Source organism: Galeopterus variegatus, unplaced genomic scaffold, assembly GCF_000696425.1.
Source record: "Galeopterus variegatus unplaced genomic scaffold, G_variegatus-3.0.2 Scaffold7644, whole genome shotgun sequence".
In the NCBI taxonomy this organism is placed as follows: domain Eukaryota; kingdom Metazoa; phylum Chordata; class Mammalia; order Dermoptera; family Cynocephalidae; genus Galeopterus; species Galeopterus variegatus.
The window spans coordinates 44,555-70,366 of record NW_007733755.1 but is presented as its reverse complement, the minus strand read 5'-3'; the positions used below and the strand labels follow the sequence as shown (position 1 = coordinate 70,366).

General features: G+C 41.8%; 1 protein-coding gene across 1 annotated transcript in view; it reads right to left on the bottom strand.

Annotated features, from left to right (window-relative positions):
* Positions 1 to 25,812, bottom strand: part of LOC103607711 (clavesin-1) — a gene marked incomplete at its 5' end in the record, with an annotated part of 81,577 nt that overhangs the window by 20,627 nt on the left and 35,138 nt on the right. The window lies entirely within an intron of this gene.

Here is a 25,812-nt window from a genome sequence, read left to right as displayed (position 1 = left end):
AGAAAGTAATGTTGAAGCAATTGTACGTCTATAGGCAAATAAATGAACCTTACTTCAACCTCACATATCATACAAAAATTAACTCTAAATGGATTATGTTCTTAAATGTAAAACATAGAACTACATAACTTTTAGAAAATAACAGAAAATAATCTTCAAGATCTAGTACTAGGCAAAGAATTCTTAGACTTGACTCAAAAAATATGATCTATAAAATGAAAAAAAATAATAATTTGGATACTGCTATAATTTAAAACTTTTGCTCTATGAAAGTTCACGTGAAATGGATGAAAGCTGATACTACAGGCTGGGAGAACATATTTGCAAACCACATCACAACAAAGGTCTAGGATCTAGAATATATACTGAGATCTCAAGTGCAACAGTAAAAAAGCAAACAATCCAGTTAGAACATGGGCAAAAGACATGAGGGAATATGTTACTGAAGAAAATATAGCAACATCAAATAAACACATGAAAAGATGTCCCACATCATTAACCTTTAGTGAAATGCAAATTAAAACTACAATGAGATATGATACTACAAACCTATCAGAATGGCTTAAAAAAAATAGCGACAACACCAAATGCCGGTAAGAATGCAGAGAAACTGGATTTCATATGTTGTGATCATACATTTACGTTGATTGCAACTGGGTCATACCTGTACATTGCGGGAATGTAAAATGGCACAGCCAATATGGAAAACAATTTGGCAGTTTCCTAAAAATGTTAAATATGCAACTACCATGTGATCCAACAATTGCATTCCTGAGCATTTATCCTGGAGACAAAAAAAACTTATGTCCGCACAAAACTGGTACACGGATGTTCATAGCAGCTTTATAATAGCCCAAAACTGCAAATGATCCAGATGTCCTTCAGTAAGTGAATGGTTAAACAAACTGGTACATCCTTCTGGTACACGGATGTTCATAGCAGCTTTAAAATAGCCCCAAACTGCAAATGATCCAGATGTCCTTCAGTAAGTGAATGGTTAAACAAACTGGTACATCCTTGTCATGGAAAACTACTCAGAAATAAAAGGGAACAAATTATTGATATACACAACAACCTGATGAATCTCCAGAGAATTTTGCCAAGTGAAAAAACCCAATCCCAAAGGTTACATATCATTTATATGACATTCTTAATATGACATAATTACAGAAGCAGAATAGGCTAGTAGTTGTCAGGGGTTAGGAGTGGGCAGAGGTTGAGGGCAAAGGGGAAGGCTATAAAAGAGTAACATGAACAATCCTTGTGGTGAAGGAAATTTCTACTCGCATACCTTGACTGTATCAATCAATATCCTGGTTGTGATACTGCTCTTTAGTTTTCCAAAATGTTATGTTTTGGGAAAACTATGTAAAGGGTAAATGGGATCTGTGTATTCTTTCTTACAATTGCATGTGAATCTACAATTATCTCAAAATAAAAAATTTTAAATATGATGATTGTAAATATTTCAAAACTCCCCCAAATGGAAGTAGCCATTTATTTAAGTACAGTAAAAGCTTTTCTAAGGATGGTCTTTTCTGCCTTACACGGAATGCTAAAAACGAATGAAAATAACATCATAAATTGCGAGGCACAAGACACATTTCAGGACGTTCTGTCTAAGGGGCTCTTTATTTTCTTTGGGAGTCCTAGGCAGTGTTAAGTGATTCTCGCAATCTACTAGAAATGTGCCTTATTTATTAATAGGCATTTTGTTGGCACTTCATTTCCACACTGGCAATGTGCGGGAATCACTCAGCTGCCTTTTCTCGTGTTTGATCAGAATTTAGGAATAACATGATACAGGCAAAAGTATTTTCTCTCTCTGTCTTTGACAATCAGATGCAGATGTTACTTGTGGCAGTTGGCTTAGTTTCCTGCCAGACAGTGAAGCACTTACTAGTGCTATTTTCTGAGATGTGTAATGCCTGTGGGCTAACATGCTTTACAACAGTGTTCAAAACACACATGAACTCAAAATCACATTGCCTTAGGAAGCTTCTTTCACATTGACTGTCCTCTCTAACTCTATGTCCTCACCTCTTCCTAAAGCTCTTACGTGAAAACTAGAACAGGACCACTCAAATGTGCAAATACAGTGAACTCCCCACCTCTACTAAGATTCCTCTGAAAAACAAATGCAAAGAAGAAAAGGGAGAGGAAGACACAGGAGCTGCCTTTTAAACCTTCTGCCTCTTTTGCTTTAGTCTAAGGGAAGACTGAGTGTCTTTCAGGACTTGGCCAGATACACTCATTCATTCATATAACTGCATGTATGTAGATCTGCAGGTGGTGTTAGGACATAGAGTGGAGTTAGGCTTTATCTATTCAGTTCATGCACGTCCTACCAATGACATCTATTTCCCACATCCAAGTAGGCAGATAACATTTTCAGCAGCATAAATGGGCTCCACTTATGCAGAAGTGCCTTCTAAAAATGCTATATTTCATGGTGATGGGTTTCTATTATACCATGAGGTGGTCATTAGTGTGGAAGTCACATAACCATCTATTTGTGAGGAAATGGAGAACTCATACAAAAGCGGTTACACATCTAACCCTTTAAAAAAAAAATCAGTAGCCAGCATGAGAGAGAAGAGAATGTGCTCATTAAGAAGGAAGCTGGACAATGGCACCATCTGACAATGGACTATGGATTTTCTTAGAATATATGCTCCTAGAAGGCACTGTTCATAAAGAGCCACGAAAAACGATTGCATTGTATGATGTTGAACATACTAATTACACTTATTTGAGCATCATGTATTGCACACAGGTATTGATGTTCACCTCTGTATTCCACAGAGATGTACAATCAACTATGTTTTGATAATAAATAAATTAATTAAATTAAAAATTTTTTTAAACAGAAGGCACTGTGGACCTCTGAGAAGCTGTACCAATCCAGTGTTCTCTTGGGATTAGTAGGGATATAGGGTTTTTTCCTGCAGGTTCAGATCAGAGCACGCTAGGGAATAAAGTTTTCTCTAGATCCTTGAACACTTCTAAGTCTTTGGCAATTCTCCTAACTGTATTAAGCAAAACTGGTTCTCAGCTAAACTGGCTCAGCCAGCAGGTCAAGCTTGGAACTTTCCCTGGCTGCAACATAAACAATGTTCCTTGACTGCCCCTTTCATATTTAATTGTGTTCAACAGTTCCACAAGCGGTTTTGAGCTTCTCGTATGAATAGAATGTAGAAGGTACGGGGGTATAAGACACACTCCTTGCCTTCAGTCAGTTCATTGTCCAGTGGGAGAGACAGAAACAACAATGCTCTGTTTGAAGGAAAGACACAAGATTCAAGGTTTAGATTCTCAGATTTATGGCAGTTCCTGAGGGCAGAGCTAATAAATAGCTTAGATAGGCAGATGTGAAGATCAGGGGAAGGCTGAATTAAAAGTCAAAATAAAAAGTCTTATTTTATATAAGACTTTACATAGTCAGCAAAAGTTTTGCTTTTGACTAAATATATGTGACTGTTTGAGAGTCTTCAAGAGTTGATCAGTCACTAGGAATCCCTACATTTTCCTTAGACCCACTTTTTTTCAAGAATAAGTTTATGGATGACTTCTATTTAAACAACAACAAGAACATAATAGAAAAGAGAGAAGGAAAGAAAAAAATAGATGAGAAATCATCTTGTGGTGCATAGCTGTCAAATTTCTGCCAAGGCAACAGAAAATATGACTATCAATTTAAAGAATATCTTGATTACATTAATATCTGCCTTGTGCCTGGTAGAAAATCCTTTAGTAACAGGAAAACTAATATAATATAATTGATTTTTTTACTTCCTACTTAACAGAACTCCAAATAGGACAACTGCATCCTCTCCTGGCTCTGTCAATCCCATTGCTGGCCAGGTGAGATGACCGAGGAGGTGACCATTGCCAGCGCTGGGCGGAGAGAAGGGGTGGAATGCAAATCCATCCAGCCTGTCACTCTGAGTCAGCAGAGCTGAGCTCAAGCAATGGAAACTTAATATGCCATAAAAATCACTCCCAGCTTCTCTAACCACAGTGACCTTTAAAAGCGTTTATATTTGACTATTAAATAGCAAATACATTACAGTTAGTACACAATACTTCATCTTTTTTTTTTTTTTTTTTTTTTTTTTAGAAGATGACCGGTAAGGGGATCTTAACCCTTGACTTGGTGTTGTCAGCACCACGCTCAGCCAGTGAGCCAACCGGCCATCCCTATGTGGGATCCGAACCCGGGGCCTTGGTGTTATCAGCACCACACTCTCCCGAGTGAGCCACGGGCTGGCCCCCACAATACTTCATCTTCATTCAAGTTTCTCACAGGGCTCCTAAGTGGTAAACAGATGATTGTTGTTCATTAGTTAAAAGCTAACTCATGGAGAAACCCAGATTGCTTGAAGCACTGATTTGCTGAGGAAATCAATGCCAGAAGAGACAGTGTGCTTCATATGATTCAACCTGCCAGTTAGAGCTTAAACTCACAACATCATGATGTCTCTTGGAGAGGAAAGCATGATGGAAGGAACACAGAAACCATTCAAAGCAAACCTTTATGGCAAATGTTGAACTTTTAACCACATTAATGCCTTTGGTCTCTAAGTTTGCAACAAGCAAGAATAATAACGTTTTAAAGTCTTAATAGGTATAATTAAGAGAAAACACTAAAGTAAGTAAAGATAATTTAATAGCTAGGAACTCCTGGGCACTTAGTATGCAGCGGGAACTATGCTGAGCACTTTTACATGTGTTGTCTCATGTAACACTCATGACAATATTAAGTAGGTGCCATATTATATTATTTATATTATCCCAATTTTACAGATCAAGATACTTTACTTAGAGTGGTTAAAACTTGCCCAAGTTCACTCAGCAAGTAAGAAGCTGAGTGGAATTTGAATCCATACCTGTCAGATCTTATGGTCCAAACTCTTGTCTCCTCTACTATATTACCCTTCTACTGCCTCACTCAAACTCTCTACATGGTAAAATTCAGACTGTTGGCCAACCTCATGTGGGTTTTTAAGGATGCATATGCTTACTAACTCAGATAAAACCATAAACATTTCATCATAAATCCAAGTTAAAATTTCCTGTTCTTGCTTAGCTGCACATGCTTGACATGACTTTGATAAGAGGATAATGGTTTAAAAGTGTTGTCATTTAAAGGGAATTAAAGTTATTATTAGAACAGAATGAGCAAATATTCTTAATAGCACTCTGGAAGTATTGCAGATGGTCCTGCCTTATTGCAGAACATTGTGCTTTTCATAGTGCAGATGTATTCATTGTATCATTGCCTTATTCTGTGGGAGAGTAGAGTCAGCCTGGAATTTCCTTGTATTTGAGCACATTTCATGTTCTAATCACTAAACACGCACTGCTTCTCCATTTCAAAAACTGCCAATAACCCATCTCCAAAATAAACAGTAGGAACGATCTGTCAGGACAGGGTTAAACAAAGTCATAAACTGCTCCTTCTTCCTTGCAATGGAGTTGGTGGAGTTCCCCAACACTCTGTTTTCCTCTTCCCAGGAGCATGCTAAATAATGTGTTCCAGCCTCCTTGCCTCTAGGTGAGGCCAGATGTCTAAGTTCCAGAGAATGGAAGGTATGTGGAAGTAAGGTCCACCACTTCCAGACCCGGATATAAAATAGCTGCGAATCTTCCATGCTCTTTTCCCCTTGTGCATGTGGCTGGAAGTGAAGGACTCCAAGGCCCTAGAAGATGATAGAACCCCAGAATGGAAGGAGCCCAGCCTAAGAGCCACTTGCTGGAGGAGAGAAACATGCCTAAAGTGAGCTGCCTCGCCAGGGACAGCAGTAGACGATTATGTGGGAGTGAGAAATAAACTCTCATTCTGTTAGTAAAACCCATGCAGCATAGCTTATCTTGTCCCTATGAACTTGGATACTATCCACACAGGGTATGGTATATCCAGGCAGGGGAAATAACTTGGGACTTATCAGCTTGTAGATGCTACTTAAAGCCATAAACTGGGTGAAGTCACCCAGGAAGTGAGTGGAGATAGAGAAGAATCGACATCCTGAGATTGAGCCCTCAGCCTTAACAGAAAAACCAAGCTCTAGTAACTGGCTACCCTGTAATAGAATATCAAATGTTTATGGAATTGAGTCGAAATGTGCTAAAGAATGAAAATATTCAGAAATTACATTGACTATGGCTCTAAGGAGATTTTAGAAAACCAAAATCCAAATTCACTACAAATGGCTAAAATCTTTTAACAACACATGCCTGCAAATAGAAAGATTCAGAGGTGCCTCCCAAAATTAAAGTTTTAAAAAAAATTTCCCTGGGGGGGACTTGTTTTCTATTGCTCTGTCTTGCTTTTCCTTTCTGGGACAGTGCCCAGTCGGTAACCCAGGAGCCATATGCCAAGCCTCTGTCTCCTCCCCCTCCCACCGAAGTTCTCACGGGGTGTTTTTCATTCATGCTCACTGTTCTTTCTGAGGTTCACTCTCTTTGGTGTCTCTTACATGGTTTTTCTTTACATCTAACTGTAGGTGTGGCCTTCTGCATTCTTTGTCTAAATTTTTGTACAAGTTTCTTTGCTGGTCTCTCTCCTTCTGGTTTCTCCTGTACATCCTAAGAGATATCCTTAAAACTTAGGCCTGGTAAACCTTGCTTAAGCACTTCAGTGACTCCTGATCACCTCTAGGTAAAACCCATGGTTACTTGGAGGAGATAAAAGCCCCTGATGATCTGGCTTCTGTTCATTTCAGCTTTATTTCCTGCAACCACACCATAGCCCACCAAGTTTCTACCAAAATTCTCCCAGTTCTGACCATTTCTACTCAGCATGTGCTGCTTGCTCTGCCTGGAACCCCTGCTCAAGCATCTTCACTCCTAACTGCCTGTCAAACCCAGTCCAAGGGCCACACCCTCCCAGCTTTGCCTCCAGCCTCAAAGCCCACGAAGGTGGATGCTCCCGGTGGATCTGCTCCAGGGCACTGCATGAGCATTTCTATCGGAAGAGTTACTGCACAGAATTGCAAGTATCTATTTATTTCTGTTGCCTCAAACTTTAAGCTCCTTAAGGTCAAGAACGAGATTTTGCTACATCTATTTATAAAATAAGCGTCTGTATTAGTCTTCTAGGGCTGCCATAACCAAGTACCACACAGTAGTGCCTTAAACAACAGAAATTAATTTGCTCATGTTCTGGAGGCTGGCAGCCCAAGATCAAGGTGTTGGCAAGGTTGGTTCCATCTGAGTGCCTCTCTCCCTGCCTTGTAGATGGCTGTCTTCTTTCCAGTGTCTGTCTTCACATAATCTTCCCTCCATGCATGTCTGTGTTCTAATCTCCTTTTCTTATAAGGACCCAGTCACATGGGATTATGGCCCACCCATATGACCTCATTTTACCTTAATTAATTCTTTAAAGGCCCTGTTTCCAAATACAGTCACATTCTGAGGTACTAGGGGTTAGGACTTCGACATTTGAATTGGGTCAGGTGGACACAATTATCCCATAACAGTGTTCAATAAAGCTATGTTGTGTTTGTTAAATGAACAGTAATTTCACGAGTTCTAGCAATGTTTACCCTTTGACACTAAGGTCTAGTCCAGGAATTTAGTCCTAATGATAACCCAAGTCATTTGAAAAAGACCTCACACTTCCTATTCATTCTAATCAAGGTGTTTAGTACCTTATTTAGCTGTTGGTCACCTATTCTGAGGAATACTTTTCTTAAGACACAGAAAGGTGCTGTGATTAGAAAACAAAACCTAAGAGGCACAGTTGAACTGGATTGGCCAAACCCAAGAGCCAGAAGCACATCGGCAAATGAGTACTTGTCTTTGAGGACAGAAGCATTTGACCAGAAGATATTAACTCTTCTACAGTTCACCAAAAAGGATGTCCTGGCAATGAGTACAGAACTTGGCACATGGGAGGTACTCGATAATTATTTAAACCAACAAACAAATTAACCATGTTGGAAGACACAGGAATTTTCTGGCATGGATAGTTTGAATTTACCATGTCTTTATTCAACACACATTTATTGAGTGCCTGCTCTAGCCTGGTAGGCTCCTAAAATTGCAGGCCCTGTGGATAAGTCAAAGAACAAAAGAGATAAAAATCCCTTCTTGCATTCAAGAAGCTTACCTTCTAGTTAGGAGAGAGAGAGAAACGAAATGAAAAAGTTAATAGAAAATGCTAGAAGGTGATACATTGGAAATAAACAAGGTAGAAGCTAGAAAGAGAGTTGAGGAAGGGACTAGAATTTTTAAAAGTTGGCCAGGTAGCAGGTAGCTATGCTGGAAGCCATGTGGCCATGTGGGGGTGTCAGACAGAGGGAGCAGTGTCAAAACCCAGAGATGGGAATCCCCGCGATGTCTGCAGAGATGGATGGACTAAACCAGCATTTCCCAAAGTGAGACCTGCTGACTGTTGATCTGGAGGGTCTCCATACATACAGAAAAGGGCTCCAAGTTAAACGCTCTTCTTGGGAAGTAAAGGAATACATCTGCCTACTTAATTAAAGCCTTTGAAAAAGTCCCATAGGCAACAAACCTGTTGAACTTTGTTTAATACATTATTTCCAAGTGTTTTCAACCACAGGATCCATTTGGGGGAAATTATCTATTAACCAAAACTAACATTCTAGAAATTCCACAAGAGGAAATTTTGGACTTACTGGCCTCTCAGTGTAAGTCAAAAAACAATATATTTCAGGTATCGGATCTATCAGACTTGAGTTGGCAATGTGACGATTTAAGTATTGTTATATACTATTTTAAATAAGTCTATTATGAACATCACATAGGTCTAGGCAGCAAGCATGCAATTTTAAGAAGTTTCTAGATATAGGTTTTAATATGAGTTCAGTTTTCTAAAACTTGACCAATTCAGTTACTGTTGGTAACCTCATCCTTTTATTTGTCTTTGTACTTTCTTTAGGAAAAGAAAATCCACCTAGTTTAGTTGTAAGATAAAGTACCCCTGCGCATAGGAGATGGTCAGTTTGTGAACTCTCACAATATCTGTTATTAACCAGAGAAATTAACCCGTGGAGCAAAATGTGTTCTTCTCTGTAATCGGCAGGTCCCTTTAGTGTTCCTAAGTCACACATGTGCTGTGCTTTAAAAGCAGATTACAAGTGACAACAATTAGTCATATGTCTGAATTTTTGATAGTAAAAATGAGCTCCTATGCACAGGAAGTCCAAAATTCATCTCTCTCTCCCCTAAGGTTTTCTTTCCTTAATATCTATTCTCAGTTTAATATAAGATTGTTGACTTAACATTGATATATTTCAAGCTAAAGGCAGAAATGAGTTTTGCACTAATAAATTGTTTTGAAATGGAAAAAAAGTTATTTTGTCTTTTTTTAAATTAGAACTGCATTTTAATCATTTGAAATATCTCTGTTATTCATATTTTAACCCAGCTTGCCTGTGGTCTTTAGGTCTTGAAAGAGAATCCCACTAATTTCTTGCTGGAATCAAGTAAGAACAGAGGAATTGAACCTCCTCCTGAGGAGTCAGTCTATTTTCCACTTCAATTCTTAGACCGCACCATCTTTCAGAGTATCAATGACACCCACATGCATCCGAGGTTAGAATAGAGCATAATCTTTCATTTAAGTGAGAACACATCGAGCACTGAGTTGCTGTCTCTTGAGAGCAGGATGCTGATGGTAGCAGAGCTCATGGGAGCAGCTGGAAGGTCCCTGGGACCCGGGGCCCCAGAGAAGAGCCAGGCTGGGTTCATCTGACCCTGCATCAGGCCCCCATTGGGCCCAAGAGTCATTTCACACAAGCAGAGGAATATTGATTTTCACTGCCTAGATGTGAGTCTGCTGCCTTGCTTGGGGGGCAGGCAGGGAGATATCCCTTGGATGTGGAGGACAAATAAGTGCCCTTGTGGGAGATTTTATTTCCCCTTCATCTTTGAAAAATTATCTCATATACCTCTTCTGTCTGCTCACCTGTCTGCCAGGCTGGATGGAGACCATATTGACTTGTAATCACTCCACGATCCAAAAAAATGTTTGCTAAATCACTCCATGACTACCCCCTGGTTCCATGAAATTTAAAGTTTGATTTAAGCATCTCTAGAGATCTGATACATTCATACATCTATGATTCATAAAGATACATGCAAAAGAGTTTTGACAGGTACGTAGACTTTACAACAGTCTTGACACATTTGTGTATTGCGTCTGAGTCTGAGTGCTGTTTTAAGGGCACAATTTAAAAAGCACAGTCAGCTCCTTAGTAAATGTCAACAATTATAAATATTTGAGTAATTTTTATCATGAAAAGAGCAGCTTATATTGATAGTTATAAACAAAGCAAAACTAATAAGATAGAAATGATTGCATAAAAAATGACAGCTCACTAATAGGACTTGTTAAATTTTTAATTCTACTGTTTGTACTTTTAACTCAGCTATGAGAATCTTTAGGAATTCTGGGGCCAAGGAAGAGAAGATTATTACTAATAAAACTACATATTTTCTATTAGAGGAAATTTACCACCACTACTATAATATACCTTGGGGAAAGTGTTCTTCCTGTTTTTATTACTAATACAAATTCTCACAAATACTTTGTATTTTATATCAACAAAAACAAATACCACTGTATTTGTTAAAAATTATAGCAATAAGCTATTCTATTTCAAATTAGAGACTTTCAGAATTAGCTATTATCTTAAAGGAAATGATTTTAGATATAAAGATTTCATACATACATACAGACACATATATATGCTTACATATGTGTATGTTTCTCTGCAGGATAACATCACCTGGGAGCTTCTTAATCAGCTACAAGGGCAAGAATGTTTTTTTTCTCTCAGCACAATTCAAATCTGCTGTCCTAGCTACATGCCCTCCATGAAGTATTTACTCAAAAAATGAGAAATCTACTACTTAAAGGTAAAGACACTCAGAAGGTATATAAGCATTTCCAGGGCTCTTATTCTGGATATTATAACATTGCCATCATTTCTTATTTCATTTTATGTTAACATTTCATCCATTAGCTATAGGGTTGTGACTGAATATTTGTTCATGATAAAGGTTTTCTTATGTTCTTTCTCTTCCCCTCCCCTTACACAGACACACACACACACACACACACACACACACACACACACACACACTGACACTCTCACGCACCACAGACCTCAGCACACAATTGATATATGTCATATTTTTTGGATTTTCTCTTCTTTGGTATCAATAGGCCTCCCAAATTCAGGGCTAAATGGATTCAAGTTTTCAAAAAGGAATAATTCTAAAGTCAGCCTTCTCAGCTCAGCCATGACTTATGGGGTGTTATCCGAGGGGTGACAGCAAATCACCTTCTCTGAAACTTGTAAATCCATCATGAAAGATTCATTCCCTTGCTTTATCTCCTACAAAAATGAAGACACCATCGTCAGGGTAACGCTCCAGTTGTTTTTCTGTCGTTACTCCGGGAGCAGATGAGGAGCTGGGTCCTACGTGTTTTGGGAATGTCCATGTGCAAGTCTGGGGCCCTCGGAGGGTGGCACTCGCCCTGTCCCGAGGAGGAGCTGCCCTGGAAGGCAGGCAGGTGCCAGCGGCCACCTCCTCCCAGTCCACGACTCCAACTCACTCTGTTCCTCTAATGTGTTACCAAAAAGGGTACATTTACGGAAACCCTCAAGAATGTGACATTGTGTGGCAGGAACAGAAATTATGCTGCCACTTAGAGGTGGATTTGGGCAAGTTACTTCACCTCTCTGCTCCCAGTGTCCTCCTGGTAAGATTCTGCAGGTGACTGTGAGGACTGGGCAGATCGGTGTGTATCATCCACAGGGCCTGGTGACTGACACACCCTGCGTTTCCCTCTCTCGAGCCTTTCCTCACCTGGTTCCCGCTCTGTGGCAGGACACCTGCGCTTGCCTGTGTGACCAGGCTGTTTCCACCCTGCGATGTCTATGTGTCTTCTCCATATTCTTATTTTCCCTGTTTGTCATAGTACCTTATATATAGTGTGTGTGTCGTAGCCTACATGCCCCAGGCTGGGTCCATTATGCCCCCTTCCTCTGCTCAGAGCTGTAGTGCAGGGGTCTGTCCCTGCCCGTCCTGACCACATCACCCTGGCTGCTCTTCAGCCCAAAGGAGTTCTTGGTGGAAACTGAGGTGGGCAGGACAAGGGGGAAGACCAGGGCATGTCCCCCATGTGGTTCTACCTGGGGGTCTCTCCATTAGTGGCAGGTTCTCCTCTGAGGCTCCAGCTCCCTCGGGACAGACCTCTTCAGATCCAGTCCCTGGGCCCCAGGAACCCTTTGTTTCTCAGCCTCCGGAAGCCCTGCTTCCTGTTCTTGCTGATCTCTGGCTTATCTCATCAGCCCTGTCTGGCTCCTCAGATTTGCCCTCACCCATGTGGTCCAGGCAATTCTTTGCATTAACCTAAGTTGCCTCTGTTTTTAAATACTTAGAGTGGTTTCTGTTTTCCTGGTTGGACCCTAACTGATGCACAGATGCTGTGGTATGGATATTACTGAATTTTAGCCTCTGGGTTGGAAATTCACATGATGGGATTTAAAAGCAATGGGTCCTTAGACTCATCAGGTAAATGGATATGAACCCTCACAGGGCTAAGGTGGCTTCTGGAGCCTGGTAAATGTGGCTCTACACAGCACGGAGGGTATGTGTGTGGTCTGCTCGGGTAGGACTTCTGTTTGCACTGGCCATAGGTGGAACTGAAATGTGACCTGGAACTCCCACCAGAGGGGCCAGTGAGAATCTTGCTGACCAGGAGCCCCACGTTCCAGTAGGGCTGAGAGCAGAGCAGCCCTTTTCTGAGATGTGTGATGACTATTCTGGTTTGGATGAGAGGTGGGATATCCCAACAGGTTTCCTACTCTATCCATACACTCAGGTCATAACGAAGGCCATGTGCTCTCTGCTACATGTAGCACATCTACTGGCGCGCCCCCAGATGGAGAGCAGGACTCCTTACCAGCCCTGGCAGAGTCTCCTCGTTTCCCAGTCTCATTGCACTTGTACGAAGGATAAACATGATTATTCCAATACTCTAGTGTTCATTATCTCCCCAAACAACCCCTCTTTACTGATTTAACCCTTCAGTCATTCTAAAATTTTAACATCATTTTATAACCAAGGCTTCTTTCTTGAAAGGGAATCCTAGCACACCACAGGTGGGTGGTGTAGCCAGGAACACAGGGCTGGCTCCTACGCGAGGGCGAGTGCAACTGCTGCTGCTATGCACAGAGCAAGTGCAATCAGATGCTTTGGGAGCTGAACCAGATACATTAGGAGGATCAAAAACTGCTAGAGCCCTTTGCCCAGATATAAGTAGTCATTTTCAAACTCTATTCTTAATATCCATGTGGATAAAGAACTCATAGCAAGGAGAACGAGCTAATTGCATTTGCATTGTCTAAAAGGTAAGGATATAATCCTCTATGTGAATTTCCTTTATGTGAACAGTCCCAATTTAAGAAAACCCAAATTTTGCCAGAGTAACTGGTATGCACATTGAGTTCTTTGCCACCATTTATCTAATTAGACTAAGACACCCTGTGCCTGGGGATCTTGGAGATACAAAGATGAAGTGACTGTGTGGCCTCCCTTGAGAGAGACACAATTTGGTGGAGGAAAGACACAAGGTAAAAAATGACTAAAGCAATGTTATACATGCTATAAGTGTGATATTTGTCTACTAGGGGATCTAGGAGAGCAAGTACAATTTTATAAGTAATTCAAGGTAAGTATGCATAGACTACTACTTAGTTAATAAAGCTTCTGGCAATAAATAAGCAATCTGCTAATTACAACTTGTTCAGGGAAATTAGTCCAAGCTACTTTGCTGTCTATGTGTTTGTGTCTATGATTCTTTGCTGCTGAAGATGTAGAACAAGAGAATTATGAAGTCATCCTTTACTTTAGTGCTCTATGCCAAAGAGTAGCCATCCATCAAAGAACATTCCGTGCTTTTTAACACAACCCTCAGTACACCAGAGGCTGTACTCCATGGGTAAGTGTCAGACCTTTGTGAAATCCAAGCATTCACTGAGAGGTACTGATGATGGTAATAACGGCAGACAATCGGGGCAAACAGAAGAATGATTACAGCTGACAACTTATGGGAAAAAAACTAATTAGTGTATTTGCTAATGAGTCCTCCCCATTATGATAGCTCAACAAGTAAATCTGTGTACAGTACAGCGTCACGGGTGGCTTCGTACAGTGTGCGTATGTATGTATGTGTGTGCTACTTTCAGGTGAGTGTGCGAGGAAGAGATGAGGACAGGCGGTTGAGTTCTGGAGCCTCACATAATAATCTTATAAAATGTTGACAAGTGTTTCCATGTCTCTGCAGATTACTCTCTATTTGTATTAGATGCCTTTGCTACATATAGAAGATTATTATTCCCATATTTGAAAATTAACCATTTCAATCCTTTAATATGTTGCTCAAGCTACAGTTCCATCTCAGTTCAGTTCACTCTAATCTGAACGAAATTAGGTTTTGCTTATGTGAGCCTGTGTGTTAGTGGCCAATAAGCACACTTTACAATACCCTAAGAATCTGTATAAAATCTGTGTGGGCAGTACACATATGCCCATTTTGTAGAACTTGGTGCACAGACAAAGTTTTCAATTTTTCCCTACAGGTTTATAATTGAATACTTATTTTTTGACACATCATTCATCAGATTTAGGACATACTTGCCATTAATAGTCATCCCCTCACTGAATAAATGTTTTCATGCACAATTATATAATACTGCCCAGCTTATACTTTGGAAGATATTTTATAATTAGGTGCGAAAAGGAAAGCAGGTGTTCCCTATGGGGAGAACTCCCTATAGAAATGTCTATGCTTGCCCTGCCCTAGAAAAGATGTAAAAATCATAATGAATCTGTTTGGAGTAAGCTAATGAGCATCATTAAAGGGTTCTGTGAATTAGATCATTTTCTATATGGCCTGGCATCATGAATGTTGTAATTTTTAGTGTTATTAAATTCTGCTGAAGCTAAAGCAGTGAAATCCTCATGAGTATATGAGTATCAGGATTATAGGAGCTAATAAAGAAGTAAGTGCCTAGTCCTGATGCCATGGCCTGAGAGAGGGGTTGGAGTTGGGGCTGGCAGAAGTGGGCCAGTGGGGAGGTGGTCTCCTCTGCAGGGCAGACCAGGGAGGAGGGGATAGCTCAGTGCAAGGCCCACTGTGTTCATTTCAATAATACTCTAAATTGCACTTGGGTCCTCCTAGTCTCCCATTGCGAACATTCAGTGGACGCTGGAGGCCAGGAGCATTCAATATTCGGTCCAAAAGGGCTCCCTCTTGGTGACCCTGCTCTCCCTGGAGCATCTCTAGCTGGGAGGATAGTCCCCATGGACAGGGCTGGGAGAACAGCATGGTGGGTGGTATGATGGCCACTTCTACATTATCTCTGTTTTCCCTCTTTAAATGCCTCCTGTCATTTGAACCAACTCATGAGAATAGACCAGGGAAGCCTGCTGCTAGGGGGTTTCCTATGCTTTTACATTCTAGTTCATCTTTCAGAGCACATGGGTTTTTAAAGACTCTGTTCTGTTACAAAGGTTCCCTATATGACTGTCCCAGTGTCTTACTTTTTTCCCTTCCTTGTCTTCCCCCTATTCACACTGTAGACGGTTCCTCTTTGGAACGTCTGTGGTTCGTGTTTTCAGGTGGAAAACTAAGCACTCGGTAACAATTAGGCTTTAAAAAGACAATAGTCAAAGCAATCACCCAGAACAGCTGAGACTAGCTGGAGGAAAGCTTAGTTAAGAATTTTTTACCACGGAGAATTGCACTGATCATTTTATCTTCTTTGTAGCACTAAATATGATCTTTAATTATATATTTTATGTTTTCTTCTCCTCTGATTCCCAGTCCCTATGACTGAGAGATCACATGTATTCTGCACTCTGCAAACCCAGCACCCAGCTCAATGTCTGGCACATAGAAGGGACTTGGTAAACAGCTGTCGAATGGCTGGATTCATTTTCTGTTAGCAGATGTGTAATCTCCAGTTTCACACATGCGCTTGTATATGTGTATTTCAATTGACATCAGTTCAGATTATTGAAAAGTCCTTGAAGTTTTTATTCCTGGCTTCAAATTAGAAAGTTGAACACAATGGACTCGATTTTTAAGGATCTTTAAAGCTGACTGAAAATGCTCTTCAAAAGAAAAAATAAGTCAAGCTGGCAAAAAGAATCACACTCTCAGAACTGAGGTAGGGTCATCCCGTTCACACTGCTTCTCAAGTAAGAAAATTTTCACTATTTCAAACTTTCACTGTTTGAACACAGTTTCGTGACCAACGCCCAACATCTTCAGACAAGGGTCTGGGGTTTCAACCTGTGTGTTCACAGCAGGAAGCAGCACTGGGAGCCGAGCCTTGCCAGGATCCTCCTTGGCTAGATCCTCCCATGTCATCAGAATGAGCACCCTGGCATCATCTCAGAGGGGATGAGTAACGTCTACTGTCCTTTCAGATTTAACCATAATCATTGGCTTCTGACATGCAAATCCAGCTACGGCACGCCCCATTGTTTTGTTTCCAGAGAAAGAAACCAAAATTGACTGAGGGGCTGTGGAGTTGGTCCTATAACAAACCAGTACTCTTTGGCATCCTGTTCTACTAGACACTGCACCCACCGGAGGTAGACGGCCTACGGAGCACCTAGGAATGGTTCCAGCTCAGGAATCACAGCTTGGAAAGGTTAGGCCCTTCCATAGTCCCCGCGTGTTGGAGTTAGCGCAGTTTGGAAACACCATGCATTCAGCTCAGCAGCAATTAGAATTGCTTTCACCAAGAGCAGCTGCTATGGGCCATCCTGTGTGTGTGCAGCACGTCTCTGTCCCTGGAAGAACCACCCCAGATGTTTCCCATGACCTCTGAGAGGACCAGAGCATACTCTCAGCTCTGCTGTAGTACTGCTTTATTTCTGTCCTTATTTCAGGGAGTTTTGTCTTATACCACCCCTCACCCTGCCCTCGGGCCACACCACATCATCTCCATCTGCTGGGTGTTAAACAGAGCTATGCTTGTGGTGACATAGCTATGCCTTTACAGCTCTTCAGTGCACAATTTAAGCAGCGATTCCAGCTGGGGGTGCATTGAAGAGGTTGGACCTGGGCATCCTTCTAGTTATTTTCAATATTTCAAAGAGTCTGCCTCAGAAAGGAATTTCCATCCTAACCAAAACACCATCCACTTCAAACAAGCAAGCAAAAACAACGCTACTTTGGATGCTACTTTTAAGTTTCTGTTTCTCTCAACTTGCATACTCTGTTGCATATGTTTTTGAGTATTAAATATAAAAATAAATTAATGATTAATAAGCATCATTCCTAAAATAATAACAATGATTTTTTTTAAAGTTTGTTTTTCAAACCTTTATTAGGTGTTCACCACGTGCCAGACCCTCTGTTAACATGCTTTTGTAATCATATCTATTAAATCTTATAACAACCCTATGAAAGGAAATATTACTAGTTCCATTGTACAGATGAGAAAATTGAGGCCCAGAGAGATTAAATATTTTACCCTATGACCTACAGCCAATATGCTTTGGAGTCAGGATTTGAATCCAGCAGTCTGACTCTGGAGTTCCCATGTTGAATTTGAGTTCGATGAAATGAAAAGGAGGAAAGTGATTGAAAGATATAAGATAATAATCAGCTTTGAAGGTTCCAGACTTGTATAAATAACAGATAGGTTCCTTCCCTTTACCTTAGCAAGCCAATATTAATATGCTTCTTTAGCATTACTAACAGGTAAACAGCAAATATCAAGGGATTAGGAAATTATTCTTAGAAACTCTAGTTCATGTCAGTCTTAGGCCCTTTGGACATTGCATCTTTAACAGTCAGTTTGCAGATGTACAATTAAGTTGAACACACAGAGTACAGAGCATCTAGAGTCTGGAAGTTATGCGAGAGAAGCCTGAGAGCCTCTGGAGACCTAAAGAAATATGATAAAGTATAACTAAGGCATTCAACTCTGTGAGTCAGCTGCTTTCAGAGGCAGTATTCCCTGAGGAAGTTTCCAGAGAATTATGTTAAACTGTATTAATGTAAGACTGTAAATGAGAAGCCTGATTTCCGATTCAGCTTTGGAGCTCCCTTGGCTGGTGGCACAAGGGCAGGTCCCCCGCAGCAGCCTTCAGCATGTTGGCAAACTGTTTTCATTGCTTATTCAAATGCATCCTCAAATCTCTTTGAGGAAATTCCCTATTTCTTTGTGTTATTTTCTTCCTTATTTTGACCACAACACTTCTTAAATAAATGGTCTTTGTGGTCTTGTTTGTACCTTCATTTATTTCTTTTAAAGTTTACTGATTTATTCATTAATTCATGCAACATCTCTCCTATCTCATCCCACACTTATTGGCCGGCCAGTCTGTGCCAGGCAGCATACTTGGTTCTGGGGACAAGCAGGGACAAAGTGGTCCTGGTGCTCTTCTTCTCCAGCCCCTGGGTGTTCATAGTGCTTCCACTGACACACACTTCATCCAGGTCGGGCCCACGGCACAACTCTATGCAGCAAAACAACCGACGTCATTAGTGTTCAATCAACTCACTCACTCTGTCCTTCACTCGGCTGACCTCTCAGTGAGGCTAGGGAGAGAAGGCCGACTGACCAGCTCACAGACTGCCTGAGAGTCGTGTCAGCCTCAGAGAGTGGTAACGACAGTTAACTAAGCTCTTTCATGAGTCTCATTTCATTTGCTCAAAACGATACTACGTTGAGTATTATTGAGATAAAAATCCCATTGCAGAATAATAAATATATATTGTATATATATTTTAGTACAAACAAATTTCTCTAGGGCTGGCTGATTAGCTCACTTGGGAGAATGTGATGCTGGTAATGCCAAGGTATGAGTTCAGACCCCCATACCAGTTAGCCACCAAAAAAAAAAAAATGCTTTTCTCTATATTTATTTATCTATGTTTATATGATCAAGGAGCAAGGGGTGGATGGATATACATTGGCTGCGTGCATTGCCTATATCAGGAGGTTGGCAGTGGAGACAATCATTTGCCTTTATTCAGCTTTGTTTGGTAACAGGTGTTAGCACCTGTTTCATTAGGTAAAACAAGCACGGGTTACTTTTGTAGTTCACAAAATATCAAATAAAATTTTGCATTTAAAAGACAAGCAGAAAAATAAACAATCCTATGAGGTGAAGACTAGCTATTCTTCATTTTTATGGTTGAAGAAATTGAATCTGGGGGGAAGCAGGGGTCTGCCCAGGTGACGGGGGCAGACACAGGCAGGGGTGGGCTCCATCCCAAATCTTCAGCTGGAAGGACTGTGAGATTTCTGCACATCACTGCTGTGTCTGTTCCATAAAACAAGCACATCACAACTTGTTAGGATTTAGGGCAGTGTACCAAAGCAAACTAAAACTCTTTGGGACTGAGGGATAAGACATTTTGACTGCATCAATCAACAGCAGACCAGTTGGTTCTGGTGTGATGTTGGCCCCAGGTTGAACACAACGAGGCCTTCATAGCTCATTCAAGTTTTGTCTTTCTGAATCCAGACACCCTCTAACAGATCCTGGAATCATCAAATGGCTCTCAGGGCCATGTACCCAGCTGTGGCACAAGGAAGTAGGTTAAGGATGTATGTAGGTGTGGACGATTGTCAGTTGTGCATATTTAGTTGGGAAATTACTTGGGATATTTTTCTACCTGATTCTCTGTTTTGAGTATAGTTTTTGGTATTTGATGCCAGTGAAAATTAATTTATATACTAAGGAGGCTTCTCCTCTGTCATGGTAGACTCTTGGAAAAGAGGAGATATATTATGGTGGTTACATCCCATGGTGATCAAAGAAATTAAGTGCACCTGGAATTGAGCAGGTGAGCCACCAGAAGGATTCTGGCACTTGAGGAAGGCCTGCCAGAAAGCCAGAAAGTTCAATAGGTATAGCCAAAATTAACCAAGAACTTTACATGGTTCAATTTCTGCTTCATATCACATTCAATGACACAAAAATCTGGCAGAAAAATATAGCCTAAATCAGATGTATTTAGCCTTTCTCAAAGAATATGTGCAGAGGCACTCACACGGTGGCAGGAGTAGGGGGACAGGGCCACTTTCTTAATGTTGGTCATGCTTCTCAATTTTTGTTTAGACAGCATTCTTCTTCTCCTCTCATTCCATGCCCTGCTGCAACTCTTAAACAAGATTTCTTTTCTCTCTCCAGTCCCCTGTCTGTCTTTGACACTCACCCTACCTGGCCTTCCAGTCACTCACCATCTGCTCATGCCAGGTGTGCCCCCTAATCACTTCCTCCTTCGCTATCCTGGTGCCACCACTGCTGACCAACACCTCCCCTGCCACACCATGGGGAATAGCTCTCACTTCAACTGCTGCTTTCTTTTTTTTTTTTTAAAGAAAATGAAATTTTATTAATATTATTTTTTACTTTCTATGATGCTGTTGTGCAGCAGTTGGTAGGAAGGGGGAAAAGGGAAAGGGGAAGGAAATGGGATGGAAGAAGGAGCGAGGAGGAGGGGCAGGATTGAGGCTGGTGGCAGCTCCCTCATTCCCATAGGGGAGACTCGGGGGGCCTCCAGCAGTGGCTTGGTCATTGCTGAGCTGGGTGCAGATATCAGGGGGGTGTGGAAAAGCCTTCACCCCCCATCGTCCCAGCTCAGGAACATGGAGCCCTTCTTGCTGCAGCTTGGTGGTCATCACTGGGGTGGTTGCATGTGTTGGAGGGGCGTGGCCAAGGCCCAAGGGCCCCTACTACCCCTGCTTGGGAGAGCCTGGGGCGCTTCCTGCAGCAGCTAGGTGGTTGCCACTGGGCTGGTTGCGTGTGTTAGGGGTGCGTTGCTGAGGCCCTCATCCTCCACCCTCAGGATTGGTTGCGGGTGTCGGGGGGCATTGCTGAGGCCGCTGGCCCTCCCTCTTTTCTGTCTTGGTATTCCAGGGGACTTTGGGTCCTTCTGTGTGTTATATAGGTGTTCTTTGGTGAAATGAGATCTTTACCAGTTTATATGAAACTTTGTCTCTGGTTGTGGGTACTTTGTTTTTTCTTTCAGTTCTGTGTTGGATTATTTGCTGTTCCCACCATTTACACTCTGCACTGGGACTAATTTGTTGTCCTTTGCTTACTTCTACAGTGGAGGAAGTTCCTGTGGGAAGCAGTACCTGAGCTGTGTGGTTGAGCTAAATTGCTGCTTTGCTGCTGTTTCCCTAGGGAAGGCTTTTGTGCAGCTCAGGTTTTAATGGTTGATTTTATAGGTACTTCTGACTCTCGAGAGATCTGAAACTCTGGTCTGAGCCTGAGTCTTTTCATTAAACTGCACCCCATGCAATTCTGTTTTCCTGACCAGTCTCTTCTGAGTGGTCGTTTGCTGATAGTGGTGCAGATCAGCTGTCCTTGCTGTGCCCCAGTGTTCTCCCAGTGGGCCTGTCTCACCCACCATCTGTGCTGCAAACACTTCCCATGGGACGGTCCCTTGCAATGACCCTTGCAATGACCGGACTCTGATTGGCTCCTTTTCTTCAGTTGTTGTGGGTCCTCGCTCCTGTGTGAGTCCACGGGAACCCTATCAGTGGTCCTGCTGGCCTGGGGGTCTCCAAGGCCCTCTTCTCCCCTGTCACCTCCAAGCAACTTCATCTGGTGGGCATAGCTGTGGCTTTTGCCGGCTCCTGCTCTGTGCACCCAGCAGCTCCAGCCTGGACATAGCCACAGCTTGAAATGGTCCGAGTGTTTTTTTCCTTATCTCATCATGGCTTCTCCTGCCTTCGTGTACTCTGTAGATCTCTCCTCCTCTTCTGAGCTCTAGTGGCCCCAGCTTGGCTGTAACTGCTTTTTTATAGTTGTAAATTGGTTGATTTGTGGGAAAGAATGACGCTGGGGACTGTCTATTCCACCATCTTGGCCCGGAAGTCTGCTGCTTTATTAAGAACCAGCCTCATTCTGCCTTAGCCAAATTTCCCTTCCACCCACCCCAAATTCACCATAATTCTGGCTGATGGACTTTCCACTTCATAAGACTGAATTTTACCTTAAATCCCAATGTATGGATAGCTCAATCTGGTAGATTATAGTGAATAATCAAAGAAAAGTGGAATTGCTTTGGCTGGAGACTGCATCAAGGAAGGTTTCCACGACTGTTTGAGTTTCCCCTTTTCAATTCTCGCATTTCTAGGCAGAAGCATATCCACTGATTACATGTGTGAGGCTCACATATTCTGATGGAGGTAATGCTTAATGTGCAGGGATGTGGGACTCAATAGGGTATTTCACATGAATATTTCATATTTTGCAAGATAGCAAAAATAGAGAGGAATGGAGGCCTTGAATACAAGTGACAGATCATCTTGGGATGAACCATGAAAAATTCAGTATTTCCCCTCTTTATGGTTTCTAATATTTATTCTATGCATTGGAATATCTATCAATAAATCACACAACTGTTCAAGTAGAGCTCTTTAGGAAACTAGTGCTGAAATCTAAAAGAAAAAAAAATGATAATAGACAAATATCACTACTGCAAATAAATGAGTAATTCTCAAATTCCATATTTGGGGGTAGATTTAGAATGATAACTGCTAACCTAGAAATTCAGCAAAACAGAAAGATTATTATTTCTCATTATCTTCTGTTACAAGTTTTATAACCTTGTTATCCAAGGGCACATCTCCACATCTGTTGTTTGCTGGAGGTCCTGTTAGCTCTAGTGCAAGCGTTGTCTGGGAATCTCCAGTCAGCCCAGATGCAGCAATGAAGCATCTTCACACACACGCTTTGGATGAGCATTGCAGGGAATTCATCAGCCTTTGTCTTGTGCTGGTCTGGTTCTAGCTTGGGGGTCTCCAAACTTTTCTGATGGTGTATATTTATGCATAAATTAATGAATGGATAAAATCAATTTTCTTCCTATACATCAGTGGATCATTTTGTGCACCATTTGGAACCATGAGTCTGTCCCCTTCTTAATTACATGTGTGTCCATCTCCTCGAGGAGGAAGGTAGGTGGACACTCATTGGAAATATTTTGCATTTCTGGAAAGCAAACAGCATGGGGCATATAATGGCACTGTAGAAGGTGCTGCAAGAGCTGATGCTCCTCTAAGGTCCCTAGAATTCTACCATTCTGCTGGCATTCTGGCTGCGCTGATCCCATTAACAGTTGTCCAGGCATCTTTGATGAACAAGAGGGGGGAATCTATGGAACAGCTGATTATTTTGATGTGTTTGAATACATCTACACTTTGAGACAATTTTGCCATCATCATTTGAAAGACAATTGAGAATCTCCTAGTGTCCATTTTTTCTTATAGATTGTGAGGAAAATGGAGACAGACTGGTCAGGCTCCCTCACCCCATATCCAGCTGAGCATGGCTCAGCCTGTCTGTTGTAAATACGTTAATTGCATGTGTGCATACAGGTATTCCTTGGCTATCTGACTAGCACCCATGTGTTCCTCGGTAATCTGACTCTAGTATAAAAGGCAATGGCTCTGATCCACTGGGGGCTGAGCTTGTGTCCAAATAAAGCATGTCAGCCCTGCCAATGGTTCCCAGGATCTTTTTCCAATTACCTAGCTCACGACCTGCATATGAGGGGTCTGTGACCCAGTCTGCATAGAATGGGTTTGAAGGGTCTGTGACACAGCCCAACATAGATGTTACTCTATTTTACTAGATAATGTTCCAACAGAAATTTATTACTGCATAATAAAGAGACTGGGAGGCTGATAGCAAGCAGTACAGCTCAAAATTCTTAAGCTCTAGGGTGGATGCCTCAGCTTATGGGGTAGGGCCAAGCTGGTGCCCACCAGAGCTGCCATGCAGGAGGCTACCCCCACGGCTCCTGCCCTCAGGAAAGTGTTAACAGGCAAAACTGAATAACACAAAATGTGGGCCTGATGGACAGAGACAAAGCCTATTAGAGCAGACTATGCAGAGAGAAGTGGTTGGGGGGGGGGGGGCGGTCTCAGAATATAGATGAGCCAAGAGCTAGTGAGGATAATTAAGCCAAAAGCCTTGGGCCTTCGCCCAGAGCAGCATTTCAGTCTCCTGTTTTGGACTGGGAAACTTCCATTAACTATTCCCATTTCCCAGCCCCCAAATGGTGCCTAACTCTGCCTCTCTGTGGCTTATAGCAGGGGGCAGAGAATAAGTTAAACCTCATGAATCTATAAAATATGTTAATAAGTTGCCTGATGTGTCGGTGAATAGTCCCTGGCTGGGAGCCCTAGAGTGGGGGCGGGAGCCTGAGGATGAGCCGCACATTCGCCACGTCCATCAGTCCATGCGGGCCTCGGGGAGCCCACTTGCCAGACACGATCAGGGAGGGGGGATCCTGCACAGATGGGCTCGTTTTAATCACATTAACTCTCGGCACCTTGGCGGTGTTTCTCTTTCTCCTCCTCTGCGGACTTCGCTTTCTCCCACAGCTTTTCTCCGTTCATACAGGCTGGCATACAGACACGATCAGGGAGGGGGGATCCTGCACAGATGGGCTCGTTTTAATCACATTAACTCTCAGCACCTTGGCGGTGTTTCTCTTTCTCCTCCTCTGCGGACTTCGCTTTCTCCCACAGCTTTTCTCCGTTCATACAGGCTGGCATGAGTGAAGGCAGAGGTAGAGCTGGTTCCTCACACCCATCTGGAAGCCTCAGACCCCAGCCACGGCCCCAGCCCAGGCAGACGGCATTGCTCGAGTTCTGGGAAATGACTCAGAGACCTGGCAAATGTCTTTGTTTATTAAAGATGCCTCATTCTGTCCCTACTTCATGCCATTAAAAAATCCCAGCCCCTATATAAGTAGAAAAGAGAAAGAATGGGAAATAAGAAAATAAAAGTTTCCAGTAAATTCCAGATGAGGCTAGAGTGCCCTTTTTTCTTCATCTTTTATAACCTATACATTGTTCAAAATCCCCTGCAGATCTGACTTCAGTCATGGAAACATTCTTGATTCTAATCACAAAACCTCCCAAGTTATGCATTTCCTTCTCAGAGCTTGGGAACACCTTTGTTATACATTTATCACTTCTCTTTGCAGGTATTAGTTTATAAATCTATCTTTCTTACAAGGCTGTGAGCCATTTTGGGGCAGAAACCCAGATTTATTTATTTTTCTTTCCTCCCCTCATGTTAATTTTATTTCACTTTATTATTATTATTATTATTGGTGGTGATCAAGCACCATGCTCACATCACAGTGTTTTTTGATTGACTTGGTTCCTCTGGGCTAATTTATTAATCAGTTTTCTAAAACTAGAAATACAGTTTCCCATAAGTTCAATGTTCAGAATAACCGTTACATTCCAAGAATCATCAATAACTCCATCCAAATATATATTTACGATCAAGGAGGCACCTTGTGTATTAGCCCTGAATAGCCAAAAGCAACTGTATGGCAATACTAATGGAGTATATCCCTTGCATTTTGTGAATATTATCATAGCATATGATTTACCCTATAAAATCAGTCTTTGACCAGGGGTTTCCAACAGAAATCAAACAGGGTTGGGATGTAGATGCCGAGCTGAGCCAGGCCTGCTCAGTGGCGAAATGACATGTTAGTTTCCAGCCTGGCTGGGCACTAATTCAAAGGCCTCAGCAAACTGACAAATTGTTTGCCATGGCCTTGAAGAGTCATTCACACATAGATTAAATTAAAATGTTAATTCCAAAAGTGCATAAAATCTTCTGAACATAAATTAGGAAGGCAAAAATTGAAGAGGAAATAGTAAGTATCTGATTTAGTGGGGGGGGGGGAACCCCAGATGTAAAGAAAAATAAAGATTTGCAGCTTATAGACTTTTATAATGGTTCTGATAGGAA